At 33.9% G+C, this 15460-nt stretch overlaps 1 protein-coding gene across 1 annotated transcript in view; it reads left to right on the top strand.

Moving 5' to 3' along the window:
* LOC120780684 overlaps positions 1–15460 on the top strand; it is an 82639-nt gene that overhangs the window by 61904 nt on the left and 5275 nt on the right. The window lies entirely within an intron of this gene.

The raw sequence follows: 15460 nt of genomic DNA, 5'->3' as shown, positions 1-15460 counted from the left end.
ATAAAGTAACAATAATAATGAAGGAAAAATTCCTGTAATATTGTGAGAAAAGCGTGGGGTGCTTTGTGACATACATATTTTTCATATATCGAGCATTCCACGCTTTTCTCACATTAATACAGGAATTTTCCTTCATTATTATTGTTAGTTTATACAAAGAATTATTCTTGCCACAAGTCGACGAAAATGTCTATCACTCACTCCACATTTAGTTTTTCCCATTTCAATAGAATAATTAATTTACTATTCAATTAGTTTCATATATATGTATCGGGTGATTTTTTAAGAGCTTGATAACTTTTTTTTTAAAAAAAACGCATAAAATTTGCAAAATCTCATCGGTTCTTTATTTGAAACGTTAGATTGGTTCATGACATTTACTTTTTGAAGATAATTTCATTTAAATGTTGACCGCGGCTGCGTCTTAGGTGGTCCATTCGGAAAGTCCAATTTTGGGCAACTTTTTCGAAACATTTCGGCCGGAATAGCCCGAATTTCTTCGAAAATGTTGTCTTCCAAAGCTGGAATAGTTGCTGGCTTATTTCTGTAGACTTAGACTTGACGTAGCCCCACAAAAATAGTCTAAAGGCGTTAAATCGCATGATCTTGGTGGCCAACTTACGGGTCCATTTCTTGAGATGAATTGTTCTCCGAAGTTTTCCCTCAAAATGGCCATAGAATCGCGAGCTGTGTGGCATGTAGCGCCATCTTGTTGAAACCACATGAGTCAACATTTAAATGAAATTATCTTCAAAAAGTAAATATCATGAACCAATCTAACGTTTCAAATAAAGAACCGATGAGATTTTGCAAATTTTATGCGTTTTTTTTTTAAAAAAAGTTATCAAGCTCTTAAAAAATCACCCGATATATTAATCTAGACTTTTAAAAAATTACAACTTACTTGTAAGTCCGCGTACGAAATGAGAAAATATAATAACTATGTATATGCATAAACGCAGCGTTTCCGAAGACAACGAAAAATAGAACAATAATGGCAAACAGTAACGCGTTTGCAAATACGCAGTATTCGGTGGCGACAAGAGGTCGGCGGCAGATAATAGTAAAAAATTTACAAACGCTGTGCAGCTCTGAAAATGAATATCATAGTCTACTTTGTCTCTTTATTTTGTACACCTTACCCTACGCTACTAAAAGAAGGTCATTGTGAGGCATTCATGAGAAAGGGAAGGTATTAAACAAATAAGGCCTCACATTGCCCTGCTTTTGTGAGGTCTTTATTTTGTCCCCGCTGGCTATCTCTTCTGTAAATTTATGACTTGTGTCCCCATGCAATTTTATTACTATTAGATGTGCGTTGCATGTAAATACATTATGTATATATGTATGAATGTCTGTATATTAATATATGAATAGATATTTATATTTAGTAGAATTTCGGCTTTGCTGATAAGTAAGCATGTTCAATGATATTTGAACATTGTTTATAATGTGTACAATGTAAGTATATATAAATTTGAAAGTTTCATAAAATAATTTTTTTTTTAAAATTAACACGCTCTTACTTGACAGACTGTATATATTTGTATATATGGAGTTACTCTTATTTGCACATTAACTACAAAAATTTTTAAATTATGCAGTGATGAAAACCACTAATCGTATTTTGGTATCTTTTTACAATTCACACGGTGGTCCAAAATTGGACGTTCTCTGTAACAACATAACAATTTGACAGCGCAGTCCCAATCTTAAAAATTTTCAATTTGACACAGAAATCCACATTAATATTTATTGAATTCATTTGTTACAGAAATGCAGACTTCACATAAACCATCTGGTAAATAGTTCAAAAATAGTTATAAAATTACAACGAAAAGTGGCATTGTTTTATATACATATATGTATATATATATATGTTTGGAAAAATGGTCTGTGATTAAATTTCGTCCCGGTTTTTATTGTGAATTGGATAATTTGGTTACGGAAAGAGTTTAAATGCTGTTTGAAATTTTTAAATTATTGTATGGGTGAGCTTTCTACAAAGTGGTCTGAATAATACGTTATCGTAGAGCATCAGCGAATAAATTCTGATATTCGGTTTTATATAAATTAATCCTCAGCTCTAAATGCCGTTGTTCAGGGTTTTTTGAAATTAATTCTCAGTTAAACTATTGTAATATACATTTTTTATTCAGCACTATGTGCTGTTGTTAAAGTCCGGATTACAACAGAAAACTTAAATATAGGAGCCCTGCCTGATTCCCCTACATTTGGCACAATTTTGGCATTTCTGCTGCTACTGCACATGATGCTGTTGTTGTTTAGATAACAGGTGAATCGCTGTTACCGCGCTAATGTTGTAGTAGCGAAGAGTTTGCCAGTTGATGGGAAATGCTGACGCGCTTATTGGCTGGCGTGGAGTAGTTCTAGGAACGCTGCAGTGGGCAGACTAGGAGACTAATGTGTTAATTTATACCATCTTCTCACCAAATCCTTCCGAAGTTCTATTTCATTGGTACTGCTTAATCTAAATTAATTTCTACACTACCACTTTTTTTTTACTAACTTTGCCGTTATCACCATGTAAGTTTATAGTCAAAGGTTTTGTGAATGCAGCAAAATTTTGAACAAATTTCATGTAGCAGCTGGCTAGTTATAGGAAGGATCTAAGTTCTTTTAACGCCTTTGAAACAGGTCATTCTTTTATTGTATCAATTTTCTTGGGGTCTACAGTTACTTTATTGAGTTTAATTATGCGTCCTAAGTATTCGCAAAATATCGTTTACATATGTTTTTGAAATATTGACAATGCGTTTTTTAAATCAAAAAGCATAATCTTAAATTCATATTTTGCTCTATTGACTCCAAAGCGGGTTTTCTTCTAACAGATTCCTTTAATAAAATTTGGTGGAATTCTGATTCTAAATGTATAGTCGAATATACATTGCTTTTCGTAAATTTTGCTTAACTACTCATATTTACCATACCTTATGTAGGTATTAGTTATCTACCATTCCTCTTCTGGCTTACATTGTTCGTCATTGCCTTCTTTCTTTGGAACAGTCCATATATTTAAATTATATGATTTAATAAATAATTTTTTTAACAACTCACTAATTTCTATATTGATTTTTAAATTAGGTGTGCTGATTAATCCATATTTTGTATTGACGCAAGGTAACCTCTTTATTCACCTAAAAAAGTACTCCTTTTCTCAAAATTTCCTTCGTAGTCTGTTCGTGTGGTTTGATTGATGCGCTGCATTTGTTGTTGATAGGAGTTTTGCGACGAAGCGTTCGTATTCCTTTTAAATAGATTTTGTTGGTGAGGCGTAATATGTTAGGTAGTTTTCAGTGTTTCTCTAATGTTGCTAAGTATGAGCTATGTTAGCAAAGTGTGCTTTCTTTATTTCGAGGACTGCAGTGACTCGATATTGTGGTTGTTGTTACAATATTTCAGGGATCTCCAGTATCATTTTTCAAAAACGTGGATTTTGTTTTGTGTCTAATGCTTCAAATACTAGTTCTTGGACAGCAAGTTAATTTGCAATCCCGCTTGAGCCCACCATTAAATAATAAATACTATTTATTATTCAATTTATTTATTTAAATATAACATACCTTCTTGGCTGACATTCACATGCCTTTACTGTGGCGTATATACTTTATGTATAATCCTAATGTTATTACTAAAAGAATAGCATCGCTTAAAAATTGTGTATTGTGTATGGCTTGGATGCTATTTTTATACCCTGAACAGGGTATGTTAAGTTTGTCACGAAGTTTGTAACACCCAGAAGGAATCGTTAGAGACCCTATAAAGTATATATATAAATGATCAGTATGTTGAGCTGAGTCGATTTAGCCATGTCCGTCTGTCCGTCTGTCTGTATATATACGAACTAGTCCTTCAGTTTTTAAGATATCGGTTTGAAATTTTGCAAACATCATTTTCTCTTCAAGAAGCTGCTAATTTGTCGGAACGGCCGATATCGGACCACTATAGCATATAGCTGTCATACAAACTGAACGATCGGAATCAAATGCAGGTATGGAAAACTTTCACATTTTACAAGATATATTCACGAAATTTGGTATATGTTGTTTGCCAAGGCAAAAGTGTAATCTCCCAAGAAATTGTTCAGATCGGTTAACTATAGCATGTAGCTGCCATACAAACTGAACGATCGGAATCAAGTTCTTGTATGGAAAACTTTCACATTTGACAATGTATCTTCACAAAATTTGGTATAGATTATTTTCTAAGGCAACAATGTAATCTTCGAAAAAATTGTTCAGACCGGATTACTATAGCATATAGCTTCCATACAAACTGAACACATAGTTACTAAAAGAAATGCACCTGTGAAGGGTATATTAGCTTCGGTGTAGCCGAAGTTAACGTTTTTTCTTGTTATACCCTGAACAGGGTATATTAAGTTTGTCAGGAAGTTTGTAACACCCAGAAGGAATCGTCAGAGTTCCTATAAAGTATATATATAAATGATCAGTATGTTGAGCTGAGTCGATTTAGCCATGTCCGTCTGTCTGTCCGTCCGTCTGTCTGTATATATACGAACTAGTCCTTCAGTTTTTAAGATATCGGTTTGAAATTTTGCAAACCTCATTTTCTCTTCAAGAAGCTGCTCATTTGTCGGAACGGCCGATATCGGACCACTATAGCATATAGCTGCCATACAAACTGAACGATCGGACTCAAATGCTTGTATGGAAAACTTTCACATTTTAAAAGATATATTCACGAAATTTGGTACATATTATTTTCTAAGGCAACAGTGTAATCTCCGAAGAAATTGTTTAGATCGGTTAACTATAGCATATAGCTGCCATACAAACTGAACGATCGGAATCAAGTTCTTGTATGGAAAACTTTCACATTTGACAGGATATAATCACCAAATTTGGTATATGTTATTTTCTAAGGCAACAATGTAATCTCCGAAGAAATTGGTCACATCGGTTTACTATAGCATATAGCTGCCATACAAACTGAACGATCGGAATCGAGTTCTTGTATGGAAATTTTCACATTTGACAGGATATATTCACCAAATTTGGTATAGATTATTTTCTAAGGCAACAATGTAATCTCCGAAGAAATTGATCAGATCGGTTTACTATAGCATATAGCTGCCATACAAACTGAACGATCGGAATCAAGTTCTTGTATGGAAACAATGTAATCTCCGAAAAAATTGTTCAGATCGGATTACTATAGCATATAGCTTCCATACAAACTGAACACATAGTTACTAAAAGAAATGCACCTGTGAAGGGTATATTAGCTTCGGTGCAGCCGAAGTTAACGTCTTTTCTTGTTTTAATTGTGATGAGCACGTCTGTGTGTCTTTACTACTATTTCTTGTTCGCCTATGTGTATAACATCTATCATTATTACATTTGGAAAATGAGCAATAATGTCATTTTTGATATGAAAAAGTATTTTCTCTCTATTTTTAAGGTGTTCGTGATAATTCGTCTTGCAACTTCTTTTAATTTTGGTAATAACTGGTTTTTGTTTTTTTAGAGGATTGTGTGGCGTATTCTATTTCGATTGAAATATCGAAAATTGTTTTCGTTGTTATGCCTACATTGTGGGGTCATATAGTACATGCAGGTGATTTTTTGCCGAATGGTGAGAACATTAATCAGTAAACGCATTTATTTGGTGCCTTGATAAGTCTTCTGCTACAATATTTTTGTGCCCTGGTTTATATTCTTCAATTTAATATTTCCACTTTTCTAATTTCATATTCGGATTCTTTTCCAAAATTGAATAAATGAGGGTCTAAATAGTATGTAAATAGTAAATGTGTAAATATGTAGTAAATTTTGCTATCTCATGCCTCAATAGCAAAATTACTTGCATCAGTGTTTAAATCAAATGGTTTCAAGAAATCTAGTTGGTCTTATACTCTTGCAATCTGTTGCTACAGAATATTATAGTTTTGTTCACCAAAAGGTTGTACGTGTCACTTAAAACTAATCGAGATCGATATGGAGTTATATATACATATGTATATAAATGATCAAGATGTCCAACCGTCCTTGTGCAAGCTGTAACGTGAGTAAAAATTGAGATATGTTGATGAAACCTGGTATGCAAATTTCTTAGTTAAAAGAAAATTACGAATTTGCGTAAACGGAACACTGCCACGCTCACAAATCTCGCCATTAACCGAAAATCTATAAAGTGCCATAACTAAGTACTAAATCTATATCTATATAATCTATATAAATAAAAATGAATTGTTGTTCGTTAGTCTGATTAAAACTCGAGAACGGCTGGGCCGATTGAGCTGACTTTGGTTTTAAAATGTTTGTCGTAGTCCAGGGTAGGTCTAAACGGTGAGCAAATAAGGAAAAATTACGAGTAAGATAGAGTAAAACGACAATTCCATTTTCCCATATAAAAGTTGACCACTTATTGCTGTCAAACATTTGACGGTATTTGTCTCTCAGTTCCACTCGAATTGAAGAACGCATTAAAACAAGACTTTTGAATCGACAACATAATATCAACTTTGCTCATAACATCGTGTATTTAAATTTCAATTTCAAATTTCAAAATATATAAATATAATTAATGTGTTGACATGTTTGATGGTGCCATCCTTACAGTGTTACCAACTCTCAAAAATACTTTTATTATAATAACGGGGCATCTCTGCCTGTGCAGACTCCACATTGCTCATTGCTTACTAGATATAGAATACTACATAGTTTGCCATATATGGTAAACTAGAAGCTGTCTCTTCAGCAGTTTAACAGCGCAGTTTTCATTTATATGAAAATTTCGAAGAGGCAACATATCCTATTACCACATATGCCGACGGCATTTTAATTTTGGTAATATAAAAATTAGAAGAGCGAGTTAAGACGGTTATGTTATATTATAAAAATAAAGTACATTTTCAAAATAACATTTAATATTTAGTATAATATTGTTAATTTATAGAAATATTACGGAAATTGGGTTGGGATGTCTTAAATTTAATAAACTTATACAAGCATAAATCAAAATATCATTACTCATTTTAAATTTATTATTTTAATTGGTATATAAAAGTTATGCCACAATTATTATATTGTAGTCCAAAAATATAAATTCTTATTTTTCCCAGAAATACATTTGTAAAAAAAGGATCTTTATCCTTTGTTATTATCTTATTTTTTCCAAAAATACATTTGTAAACAAAAGGATATTTATCCTTTTTTTATTTTCCACACAAAAGATTTAAGGAGTTCAAGAGCTCAAAACGTGCCCTACATCAGCTACCTACCCGACGGCATTTCGCAAATGATAAAATAAATTTTTCAAGAGCTCAAAGCATACGCTACATCATCTCGAACCTACCTACCCTACGCTTTTGCGCAAATGATTATATCATGATTGCAAATGCCCACATACAGATTTGGCAATGGCAATAACAGTTAGTATTCTATAAATTCTATCCTGTCGATATGCCCTGTAATAAGTGTATCCGAACGTTCCATTGTTTTGTCATCTCATGTAAAAAGCACGTGTATCCGAACGTTACATTGTTTTGTACATAAATGTAGAGACTTTTTGCTGCGCTCCTACTTTAACATCCTTGGTTTTGTCACCTCATGTTAAAAAACAGAAACATTTAATTGGAGTAATATTGAAATACTGCCAAAAGTGATTTTCTTCTCGCTGCTTACAACGACCTGACATAGGTCGTCGAAGTCGTGTAAATGTGCAACTAGCTACTTTACGCTCCAACCGCACTAATGACCAGCGAGATGCTGATAATGATAACAGTCGTACAAGTATGGGAGAATTACGTTCAAGAGTAAATAACTATCAAGTGGATAGGGGGAGAATGGAACGAGTTCGTGCACATCGATCACAACAGCAGCGAGCACGGGATAACGAATTTAATCGATTCCGCAGACGCAATGCTCCTGTAAACCTCGAACGAGGAGTATTTTCCTACGATCCGGAATTTAATTATATTGCCGACAAATCTGTGACGATTGGAGAAATGTCAATCATTTGTCAACATTGTAACGCATTAAAGTACAGTAGTGAACCTGCAGGATTATGTTGTGCTGGTGGCAATGTACAATTGCCTCAATTGGTACCACCACCTGAACCGTTACACTCATTAGTTAATGGGATGGAAAGTGAGTCCAAAAACACTTCTTGACTAACATCCAAAAATATAATAATTGCTTCCAAATGACATCGTTTGGTGCAACGCATATAGTACAAGACGGGTTCATGCCTACTTTCAAGGTAGTATACCATAATTGTTTTAGTGAAATTCTAATTTGTATTTGTATCACAATTAATTTAACCAGTTCTTAAACAATTACAGATACAAGGACAAATTCATCACCTACTGGGGGCAATGCTCCCAGTGCCAGAAGCAGATCATAAATTTTTGCAAATTTATTTTATGGGCAATCAAGATGTGGAAGTTGATTCACGTTGCGGTCATAATCCAACCGTCAAGCGAATCGTTGTCCAACAACTGCAAACATTTCTTCACGAGAATAATGAATTAGTGAAGATGTTCAAAATGGCACTGGATCGGATGCCTTCAGACAGCCATAATATTGTAATAAGAGCCGACAAAACACCTGCTGGAGAGCATGCAAGGAGGTTTAATTCACCGACAATAGATGAAGTGGCTATTGTCGTTGTTGGAGAGAATTTGCAATCAAGAGATATTGTACTTCATCGCCGGAACAATGAATTGAAACGTGTATATGAATACCCATTAATTTTCTGGCAGGGAGAAGATGGGTACCATTTTAATATCAAAATAGTTAATCCAACAACAGGTAATTAGATTATACAAAATAAAATATTTTACATGTTCAATATATAAATGTATTTTTTTATCATATGTACTTCCAGGTGCTGATACACACAAAAAAGTCAGTGCCATGAATTATTATGTATACAGACTCATGATCCGTGAAGGTGAAGTAAATCTCATTTTGATGTGTCAACGGTTCTTTCATCAGTATGCAGTGGACATGTACGTAAAAATTGAGACTGAAAGATTGACATAGATCCACCTTAACCAACAGCAGCTTCGATCTGAAGAGTACATTCATCTTCGCGATGCAATCAATGCTGACGGCAATGTAAATAATGTAGGAAGAATGACAATTTTACCGGTCACTTACATCGGAAGCCCGCGCCACATGCACGAGTACACTCAAGATGCGATGTCTTATGTTCGAATGTATGGCCGTCCAGACCTATTTATTACATTCACCTGTAACCCACAATGGATTGAAATAAAAAAAGAACTGCTACACAACCAAACACCACTTGATAGGCATGACATCACAGCCAGAGTTTACAAGCAAAAATTAAAATCTTTAATGAATTTCATTACAAAGCAATTTCGTGTGTATGGCCAAGTACGTTGTTGGATGTACTCTGTTGAGTGGCAAAAGCGGGGTTTGCCACATGCTCATATATTAGTCTGGTTGGTTGACAAAATAAGGCCAGAAGAAATTGATTCCATTATTTCAGCCGAAATTCCTGATGAAACGGTTGACCCAAAATTGCATACCATAGTAACTAAACACATGGTACATGGACCTTGCGGAGTTTTCAACAACAGCTCACCTTGTATGATCGACGGCAAGTGCTCCAAACGGTACCCGAGAAATTTGCTTGCTGAAACCATCTCGGGAATCGATGGTTACCCATTATGTTTAAATGAGTTAAGCATCCCCCCACTCTACCTGGGAAAAACTGGCGCACCCTAGCAAGACAGCATAATACACCACATCCGATGGCACCATCCACTTACATCACCACACCACACCAACACAACTCACCACACCTGTACCCACTCAACAAAAAGGATGGACAACGGGACAGGAGACTCAATTCGTTCTAAGCACTTCGTTACAAACCTTCATTTATATTAAATTCGCATATACACTGCCTACGCTACTCTACCGCGATTCTACATTGTGATCTCGATAAGTGGAAAATAAATTGTATTAGAATTCTCGCCGCCCCGCTCGTCAACATATATTTTTTATTAACATTTACGTTAAAATTTATAATATAAAAAATTATAATTTCCTTCATCAAATTGTCGAAATACAAACAAAATTTATTTTATCCTACATAAATTGTGTACCCTTTTATTCATGGTCCTTCGAGCCTTACAGAAAGGCACTATTGGTTTTAACAAAACTTCATAAATGGAAAAGTTCAGTGTCACGAAAATATATAAGTATGTAAAACTTAAAAAGAGGTGACAAAAAGTGATAAATGTGAAAACACAAAAAAGGTGCAAAAAGTGACAAAAACAAAAACAAATTACACGGGAGAACAAAATAAACAAAACAGTTCCAGCAAACAAAAAAAAAAACGCGCGAAACTTAAAACCAAAACATAATTAATAAACAAACAAAAATCCACACAATCGGGCGCGAAAATCAAAACAGTCGGGCTCGAAAAAACTAAAGCACCAATAAAACAAACACAAAACGAAACCAACGGGCGCGAACATTAAATCATATATACAAACATACAAACAACCCAACAGCGCAAGGAGGTGGCCAGGCGGAGAACAGGAATTGGAACAAGGCGAACAGGCAAACCAACATTCGGAGAGGAGCAAAGGCATTTTACCAAATGCACAAACACATACATACTGTATAAATGAGCATCCTCCCCCGGACATCCACCCACACACCACATCAACTCAACTTCACAACACTGACACGCACCGTCACCATACTCACCTCACCAATCATCACAGCTAACAATCCACATTCCACTACACGCCAACCACCCACATCACACCAGCTGATTCCACACACAAAAGGAGAAAAAAGGAACCAAAAGGAGATCAGCAACTTCACTTCGTTTTGGATCTCAGTAGCGACTTCTACTCGTGTGGAATATCGTCCCGGAACCTTTTAATAATTTTTATATTTTTTTTACAGATACTTTATACTCATATATTACACAAAACCGCATTAAATACACAAGTTTGTATATATACATCAACTCGCAAAAACTGTCTTAAATATACCCGTTTACCCATCTATACATACATATACCTAAATTTGAAGTACGAAAAAGAAAAAGGTGAGTGCGTGCAAGATTCATGGTCCTTCGAGGCAAAAAGAACGGCACACTGGTGAAACAATAAAAAAAAAAAATATATATATATACATATATTAGGGTGATTCAAAAAAAAATTTTTTTTTTTTTTTCAATTGGTACTCGCAAAAATAGGTTCCTAGACACCTCTAAGAAAGCCTCTCCAAATATGAGTTTTTAATTGTAACGGGAAGGTCCTCCGCCTAACGGTTTTCTATTTTTCTTATTATCAGATAGAAAAATTTATATCTCGCTTCCAACTACTTGAAAAAATATTTTGTTAATTAGGTTTTGTAGGAAATTGAATGCTCTAAAATATGGTCTCTTATGATTTTTTTGTAAACCCAACCGTTTAAAAGATATTAACGGTTGAAATTTGACTATTTTTGGTAAAATTCTTTTTTTCTTATCAATTTTATAACTCAATGAAAAAAATTATTATGAATGATGATACACATAGTTTTGTAGGAAATTTACTGCTCTATAAAAATGGTCTACTACGATATTTCGATTAAGTTAAGCGTTTACGAGATATTCATCGTCAAACATCAATGCATATTAGGGTGATTCAAAAAAAATTTTTTTTTTTTTCGTTTGGTACCCTGAAAAATGGGTTCCTAGACACCTCTAAGAAAGCCTCTCCAAAAATCTATTCATAATAATTTTTTTTCATTGAGTTATAAAATTAATAAAAAAAAAGAATTTTTCCAAAAATAGTCAAATTTCAACCGTTAATATCTTTTAAACGGTTGGGTTTACGAAAAAATCATAAGAGACCATATTTTAGAGCATTAAATTTCCTACAAAACCTAATTAACAAAATATTTTTTCAAGTATTTGGAAGCGAGATATAAATTTTTCTATCTGATAATAAGAAAAAATAGAAAACCGTTAGGCGGAGGACCTTCCCGTTACAATTAAAAACTCATATTTGGAGAGGCTTTCTTAGAGGTGTCTAGGAACCTATTTTTGCGAGTACCAATTGAACAAAAAAAAAAAATTTTTTTTAAATCACCCTAATATATATATATATATTTATGCATATACATATGTACAAGTGTATATATTTAAAAAAGAGAAAAAAAGTTTAAAGTGCAGTGACACCAAATATAACACGAATCTATGAACATACATATATTAAAAAAAGTGGTACATAAACCTGCATACATAAATGCATCTGCATATGACATAACAAAAAGTGGGGTGGAAAACAAAAAAAAAACAAAAAGCCTGTTGTGCAGTGAAGAATATTTTCAAACTAAAACAACATATTATAAATATTATGTGCATGAAATTGTGATTTATGCCACAGGAGAATAGTGCAGTGAAATCTGTTTTAATATACATATGTACCTGTTATACAATTAAAACAAATTTGTATGTGAAAAAAAAAAACAAAGTGCGTGCAAACCAACACTAAATAAAATAAATACGGGCGCGAACTCAAAACTAAATACCAATAAAACAAGAGGAAACGTTAACGTCGGCTGTACCGAAGCTAATCTTCGCACACATCTCCGACGCTTCCTTCTGGATGTCACAAGCCGCTTGGTAAACTTAATAAACCCAGTTAAGTGAAAGGGAAATCATCAACAACAAAGCGGACCCCGGCGTAGGAAGGAAATCCCACCAGAGAAGCAAGAAAAGGATACACACCACTCTTCACCAAATTTCTAAACCCAAAGTCCTTGAGGAAAATCAGAGTGAGTGTATCAATTCCACTTTTGATTTTATTTATTATATGTATATATGTATGTTGCACCAACGGTCAATGTAATAGAACCGATAGAAAGTAAACCCGTTTAATAAAAACGGTTAGTACAAGTTTTAAATTGGCGGCAAAGATAAGTACCGATAGAAACAAATACGGTAAATAATATATATGTATATATACTTATATACATATATATATTAAATATATATATATTTAAATATATTTAATTAAATAAATTTCTTGCTTTTTAAACTTACCCTCGGGTATAATACACACAATCCACAAAATTCCATAAATTGATTTTCAAATTATTCTGGCAATACCGCTCCAGTTCATTAACTGTGAGAGGCATACTTGCAAATTAATACCTCTCCAGCAGGAATTGCTTCCAACAAGTAAGCACAATATAGCAAGAAGAATATAGCATAAAAGAGAACACAAACATACATATATACATATCCTCAAGCCGATTGAACATAAGGATCGAAAAGGAAATTTATTTATACATATACATATATACACACATATATATGTATGTACGTATCCGTAAAAGTACATACTTTCATACAAGTATATAAATATATACATACATTAGCGCTTTAGCGCCTAGTTCTAAACGCAAATTATTTTATATATTGCCGTATATTTTCAACGCTTGTATACCTATGTACAAACATAGGATACAATTAAGAAACACAAATTAAGAAAATTAATAAACGGTGCGGGGAAGCAAAACAACTTTGGTTAATCAAAGTAAATATTTACATGCTAAATACCTTTGTACATACATACATATATTGAAAGTCCAATTTGGCGAATTCTTAGCATTTATCTTGTTCCTTGGCAAACAAGAACAAGCATAATTGCACATATTTTATTTAATGCATACTATATGCACGTAAAATCCACACGTATGTACAAAGGATATTGACCTAGTTTTAGTGCGCGCTGATGCAAGGGCATACGAATAAACCCGTAAAAATATTTTTTGGAAATAAAACAAGGTTCGACAAACGAGATCAATAAAAGCGATAAACGCATTTTTAAATTCTTTTACTGAAATAACAGCTCTTATTTATTAAAAAGAGCTTTCGGTCACACGCATATATTACTAATTCAATTGTTCGGAAACAACAACTCTTATTGGTTGAAAAGAGTTTCGGTACCACATTCTCTATTGTAATAAAATATACATATATATTTTATTAATTCAAATTTTCTGAATGAGCACAGATTCAAAAGAATCTAAAGCAGAATTCTTAAGAATTCCAAAAATGATTATGATGACAAAAGTCCATGTACACCTGCTGAAGCTACACGCTCGAAGCAAGGTGCTACAAAGCAAAAAAGGGGGAAAGACATTTCGTATATCAAATTCATTTCCGAGAGTGACAGCTTAATTAAATACTGCACTCGATTTGCATCTTCACCGATTCAGGACAACTCTGAATCGGTACTAGAAATTAAAAATAAATCTATTGACAATTTTTGGACACGCCTCCAAGCTGCATACGACGCAATAGTAGAAACTGATGATTCAGATCTACCTGAAAATTTCAAATCTTCGGCTTACGCCAAATACGAAAATTGCTTAGACCGCTATGAAGACACAAAAGCAATGATATCAGATCAATTAAAACTGATGAAGGCAATTGAACCTACTCCCCACAGTAGAGTAGAGTTACCACAATTGCAAGCCCAAGAGGCAAGTTCAGGCATTCATCTCAAAGTGCCAGCGTGTGATACGGAAATATTTCATGGAGGTTATGAACAATGGCCGTCCTTCCGGGACATGTTTACAGCCGTGTACATAAACCATCCAAAATTATCACAAGCGCAAAAACTGTATCACCTCCGATACAAAACTAAAGGTCAAGCAGGCGTAATAGTCAAGCAGTTCGCATTGAATGACGATAATTTTAATTTAGCTTGGGAAGCTTTAAGACAAAGATATGAAAATGAGAGAATATTAGTTGACAAGCAAGTAACGATACTTATGAACTTGCCTAAAATTCAAAGAGAAACCAGTGAAGAATTCATGAAACTAGAATCCACTGTTTCAAATTGTTTGTCGGTTCTGTCGACACAAAATATTCCCACTCACAATTGGGATCCTATTCTGGTAAACATATGTACCGCCGCATTACCAGAAAAATCATTACTTTTGTGGGATCAATCGCTCTCATCAAGAAGAAAATGCCCAACGTGGCAGCAGATGAAAGATTTCTAAACTACCCAATACGAAATTGCGGAAAGGGTAGACAAAAAAGTAGTCAGAACTAAAAACGTTCAACAAGACTTAAATCGAAGCTTCAATAGACCCCAAGCCGAAAGCAACAGTAATTTAAACAGAAGCTTTTTCAAAACACAATCGTTCACATCTGAACAAAATAAATTCACGTCATGCGAACTATGTTCTGGAGTCCATAAGTTAAAAGCTTGCGAGAAATTTAAAAAAATGAATGTCACTGAAAGGAACAACTTTGTCAGGTCAAAAAGACTCTGTACAAACTGCTTGTCCCACTCACACAATCTTAATACTTGCGAAAGCAAATTTAATTGCGTATATTGCCACAAAAGGCATCATTCTATGTTACATCTCAATAACTTTCCCAACACATCTCATAGCAGCGCTTTTTCAAAAAA

The sequence above is a fragment of the Bactrocera tryoni genome, unplaced genomic scaffold, assembly GCF_016617805.1.
Source record: "Bactrocera tryoni isolate S06 unplaced genomic scaffold, CSIRO_BtryS06_freeze2 scaffold_25, whole genome shotgun sequence".
Lineage (NCBI taxonomy): Eukaryota > Metazoa > Arthropoda > Insecta > Diptera > Tephritidae > Bactrocera > Bactrocera tryoni.
The sequence above is the reverse complement of the archived record's forward strand: the minus strand, read 5'-3'. Positions and strand labels throughout refer to the sequence as shown.